Source organism: Haemaphysalis longicornis, unplaced genomic scaffold, assembly GCF_048455015.1.
Source record: "Haemaphysalis longicornis isolate Haplotype H1 unplaced genomic scaffold, Haemaphysalis longicornis Haplotype H1 scaffold_1, whole genome shotgun sequence".
NCBI lineage: Eukaryota > Metazoa > Arthropoda > Arachnida > Ixodida > Ixodidae > Haemaphysalis > Haemaphysalis longicornis.
This window is the reverse complement of record NW_027526203.1, coordinates 101408445-101413969: the sequence shown is the minus strand read 5'-3', so window position 1 is coordinate 101413969 and position 5525 is coordinate 101408445. Positions and strand designations below refer to the sequence as shown.

The window sequence follows — 5525 nt, the reverse complement described above, 5'->3', positions numbered from 1 at the left end:
CCGCTCCACCCCGCCCGTGCTGTAGGTCAACCGGCGAGGGTTGGTCCGCAGCGCCACGAACTAGCGGCGGTGAAAGGTGGGAACTATACCCGAAGCGCAGGCCGTATGAAAGTGCGCGCCTGCCGCTCCTCAAACGAGAGCTTCCCCGCTGCGACATTCCACAATAAAACACAATAAAAACAACGTAGTCTACTCTCGCTACCAGACCACTGCTCGGTCGTGATCTCTGCGCCCTCAAGCGTACTTTTTTTTTCTTTTTCTTTTTTTTTTTTGTCTCGCGTGAATCGGCGTGATGGCGGCTGTGTTGAGTCGTTTTTTAGATCGTCGTTTTTCAGCAGCGGCCGGTTAACCAACGGATCGCCAGCGATGCGACATGGTGAGTGTGGTGAATACATGGAGGAAGTCTTTCCTCCATGGGTGAATACATACGACCAGTTTGTTACGATTCAATGCTTTTAATACCTCTACGCTTCCTTCTTTGCTGTCCCGCCCCGAGACTGTTGTCGTGAGGTTTCACACTCGATCCGCGAGGACAAATTAAACGAACGATCCTTGACGAATACGAGGAAGCGTCTACAGACTATGCACAATCGAAGAGCCCCAATAATATTCCATGTCCTGCTTCTTCCGCACAATGCATCACATTCGTTGTGGTGTTGCAATGCATTCAGAGGCTGTTAAATATTACTCTTCATGCCTCTGCCAAATATAAATACATGACGAATTTGTTGTCAAGGTGCGTGCGTATGACCAGCGTACCAAGCAGGTCCAATAATCACACCAGCAAACCAAGAAAACCAATGATTTATTTATGCATCAAAACATAGAAGCTGCGAATTGTTCAGGAATTTTTGCAGTATTAAATAGCGGCAACCCTGTTGCATGTTCTCCATATGAACATCTCATCATGGTTAATAACTATGATTAATTAGGTACTAATTTAGGTACTAAAACTTCATCTTCTGAGGCATCGGGAGGCATAGCATATGTGAGGATAGGCCCGTACAGTGAAAACGCGGAGCAGCGCCAGATTAGGTGGTCAAGGGTGGCGAATACGGTCATCCGGCAATGGGGACAGGTGGAGATCCCGTTGGGTAAATCCATTTTCTAGTGATGTGGGGTGTGAGAGCTGCGTTGGCCCTGGCTTTGTTGACGAATACTTCCGCAGAGCGAGGCATCGGGGGGAGCCAGAGCCAGGTAGCCAGGAGGGGTAACAAAAGAAAGACGGCACTTCCGTGCCTGGTGTGCGTGATCAAAGAAACAATTCACAATTACTGCTTTTTTTTTTGAAACTTACCCACATATTCAGGGCTGTTCTGCACAGCTCTGGTGTAATGTGGAAAAGCCATCCATGCGAGTGGTGTAACTCTTCCTATTGCTGGATTCCTCACCATCTTCGAGACCCAGCCGAAGCAGCAGCCATTGCATTGGCTCTTCCTCCTGTATTAGCGTACTCACAAACTTGCAGGCAGCATGCGGGCGCTTTTCCTTGGGACTTTCACAGCGACCATTTCCTTTCAGTGGCCCTAGACTGTCATTGCAGTGGCCCTAGACTGTCAAAATTTGCAAACTACCCTCACCAAAATCATTTTTTCTTAAAGGCCAACTGCACTAAAATTTCAACCTCTTGAAAACAATATTTCTGTATGGTCGGCTGAAAAAGAAAGCGAGATGAAAATACAACAGCTGAAATACTTGCGTGGAAGCCGCAAGCGGTCAGCAAAAATCGTCGATTTTGAAACCAAAATCGAGAAGAGCGCAGCCATTTAAAGTGATGTTGCGGCTGTCCAGCGAGCGGCCGGACGGTCAGCAGCTTGGGAGCGAGCCTGCGCGCAAGTTCTGCGTGCGCATGGGGCAGCAAATGGGGTGAAGTGTTCACAGCAGAGCTCGACTGGTTCTCCAGTTGCGTGGCTGGCTGGAGAAAGAAGCCCCCGTCGGCTGGAGCATAACAGGCGCGTCATGGCTGTTTGTGATGCGCTGGCAGGTGTAGCGTGGTCTGACGCGGAGCTTTCTTCCGAGTGATTAATGAAGCGTTTCGCGGGGCCACCACTAGTGTCCCAGCTGATTTGGTGGTACCAACACCGCCTGTATAATTATTGCCTAACACGTGAGCGAAAAAATGGCCAAACAGCCACTCTCCTGTTGCTCTCTCCTACCCTTCCCGGCTCCGTAGCCTTCCTTTGTGCTTTTATGTCCGCCGGCCAGCACCGCTTCTCGGAAACTATGCAAAATAGTTTAAAGTTTGTTTAGGGTTCCCCAGGTGGCGCTCCTATGCCTTGTTTTTCACCATGCCTGTCTGTCTTGGTCTGTCCCTGATAAAACCGCCTTTGCCTCGGAGCAAAATCACTTGTGCTGCCGCAGGCTGGTGCCAGCTTTGCGCTCTTATCTACTTGAATCACGGGCCCCAAAATTTTCTCAGTGGGGCATACCCCCCCTGTCCCTTCCGCATTTCGGTCTTGTTTTCTCCCTGCTGTTCGCACTCCGCATCGGTATGCACTTCTAAAATTGAGGACTGTGCTGTAGAGGCGTCCGGACAGCGTGGCGGAACCCTCAGCTGCTTATCCTTTTTTTTCTGTAATCTTCTAAACTTTACAAGCACGTGATATTTTTCTAAAGTAATGGTGGAAGCGAGCGCCTAAATGAAAAATGTGCAGGCAATTTTTTCCTCCCTAAATCCTCCAGAGAGAAAAAAACATCAGTAAAATAATGGCTGCACCTTCCTAAAATATAGTTTTTCTGTTCACTATTTATCTACCTGACAATTATTATGTTCTTACACATATATTTCAGTTCCTCCTCCGTCAGTTATCTTTGGAAAAATGCAGCAAGTATAAAGCGAGCAACATGTTGAACGAGATCCCTAGCGCGCCCCAGAACTATCACCCCGTCGTGCCTAAGATGTGACCGAAACGGCTCTTGAAACCCAACAGGCAAGCCCACAGACACGCGTCATAAAAGTGGGTGCAGCGTTTGCGACTCCAGAGCAGTGACGTAAGGCGAAATGTCCGCCAGCGCGCACCACATAGCGGATGAGTGGCTGAACTAAGCGTCCCTACCCTTCCTATTGAAAAGCATGCGACGTGTCAGGCAATGTTTATACAGGCGGCGTTGGGTGGTACTTACTACAAATTGATAAATCTGGCCGAGCTGAAATGTGAGTACCGTTGGCCTTTTATGAGTAACCCTGACCATTCCTTGATTTTTACAGGTGCCATTCTGTCACGGGGCATGGTGGACAATTCCCATGGCTGACCATTGATGACAATGACGAGGGAGAAGCTGTGTGGGGGCGAAGCCAGCACTGACTCTCTCATGGCCATTTTGTAAATGATGTAAATAGATCGCTCATAAACTTCAACCACGGTTCGTCTTATCTGCTGTGCCACAACATTACAGTTCTTTGCTAAGTTTCGCAGTTGCTACAAATCCTGTTGTAGAGCAAACCTTTTATTCACGTTAAAGGGGCCATTAGGACAAAATACCAGTTTCACTCACACATTGGGTGTCTTATAGAGCCCCTACTGCTTGCCAAGCAGCGAATAATGCTTTATTCATTGAGAGATTACACAATTTAAGCCAAAGTTTCAATCCTCTCGCTAAATAATGTATCTTGTGATGTCAGCGATGATGTATCCAGGGCAGGCATTTGAAATGAATGTTGAGCACGTTAACTAGGGCTGCAGCAGATGGGGAAACCTTGCCTTGCATCCGACAATGATGCAACATCTTGCGGTGACAGGCCTCCGCGTAGGCGACGCAACTGCTTATACTACATGGATACGTGGGCCTCATCATCATTCCCTCTTGGACTTCATCTGCGAAGTGAACATTTTCATGTTCAATTAACTTTTGTCATCATCAACTCCTACTCCCTCATCTATGCCCTGTGGCAAAATAAATGCCTTATAATTTCATTTCTTCATTTACTGCTGGTCCTCTAGATGGCGCATGAATACCACTCCCCACTGTCCATACTCACTTTGTTTTTGAGCATATGTGCACCTGGCTTGTATTTCTGGCTTGTCTTTGTTACAGCATGTAGTAATCGTTTCTTGAAATATAGGGTATGCTCAAGAAATAGGGTCATGCAAGACGATGTCGCTTACGCCAATCGGCCAGTGTTGTGAGAAAACTCCCAAAGTGCCATACTGCTGAGCAGCTCTAACAAGCGTAGTGTGCACAGCACAACAGTGCACACTGGTACTTTTGTTTAGTTTACATAATTTTTTCAAGTTCCATTGTTCACCCGATTCTTACTATTATAAAATGAAAAAAAAAACTTGTTTTTCAAGCTGATAAGCCCTGCCTAACAACTTGCGCTTGCTTTTGCTGGCCTCAGCCAGTTGCACTGCATCCCAGTGTCATACTAATGAGGCAGTCATTCCAATGAACCAAACATTCATTTTTTCTTCATGGACTAACAGGGATTTACTTTTTCGTGGCATTTACAGTGAAACCTCATAAGAACTGAAAGGTAGCTTTGTTATAGGTAGTCTACTAATAGTAACGTGATGAAAACAAATAACTTGCAACTCCTGTTGTATCCCTTACTCCATTATGGCTCATTTTGTTGCCTCGCATGACCTTGTCACACTTGCTGAGGAAGTGACACGGCAACACCAAAATGGTCAGAAATGGAAAGACATTCTGCACTTCAGCCAGACGAATGATGACTAGCCAGGGATCACGGCATGTGTAACTTTGCCTATGTAATTTGCTTGTGCACAACTGCTCATCCGTTATACTGCTCCTTGCGCGTTGTTTCAAATTGTGGTAACCGGACAACGGTGGCGGTGGTCAATCCCATGGGATATGTCCCAGGGGAAGACGAAGATGTGGCATGACATGGCCTGGATTAGAACATGGCCAACAGTGCTGGACTAGGTGTGCACAGCGCGACATGCTGATGATCGGACCTTGGGGGAACGGGACTTCCAGTAAAGGTGTGGTTTTCCAGGGACCCCGTGTCTTTATTGGGAACCACAGTCGGGTGAAAGGACCCTGGTACTAGAAAATAATGCCCTGCCATTACCTCAATGTGATGAATTTTGATCGGCCCATAAATCTCAAAGAAAAGTTTTCTGGTAACACAAGTAACCATTCAACAGAAGTATTTCGTAGCGTACAAATTTATTGCGCTCCATTTTTCTGCGCATCCAAAGATGGCCCAGTGTGTCGCAGTCACCGTGGCCATGGTCAGCTGCAAAAGAAGCAAAGTTTCACTTCAGATGATGGTCAGCTGAACTCTGAATTACATGCAGTAGCTACAGGGCCGTACCCAGAGGGGGAGTTTGGGGGTTTGAACCCCTCCCGAAATCTTTTCCAGGCAGCATGTAAGCAATACTTACTGTTGTTTCGGGAAAACTACCTCCTTCCCAAAATCCAGACCCCCCCCCAAAAAAAAATCTGGCTATGGTCCTGAGTAGCTATAATGGGAATCACAAGTTGGGTGCCACATGAAAACAGCACCAAAGAATGGTTGATTAACCGGAAGGATAAGCAGTCTAATTTCGGGTTTAACACAC

At 47.0% G+C, this 5525-nt stretch overlaps 1 long non-coding RNA gene across 1 annotated transcript; it reads left to right on the top strand.

Annotated features, from left to right (window-relative positions):
* The first annotated feature begins 278 nt into the window (after positions 1–278).
* LOC144165147 (uncharacterized) lies at positions 279–3358 on the top strand. The gene is made up of 2 exons (XR_013321386.1): positions 279–376; positions 3209–3358. It is a non-coding gene; the product is annotated as an uncharacterized LOC144165147 (long non-coding RNA).
* Positions 3359–5525: the final 2167 nt, after the last annotated feature.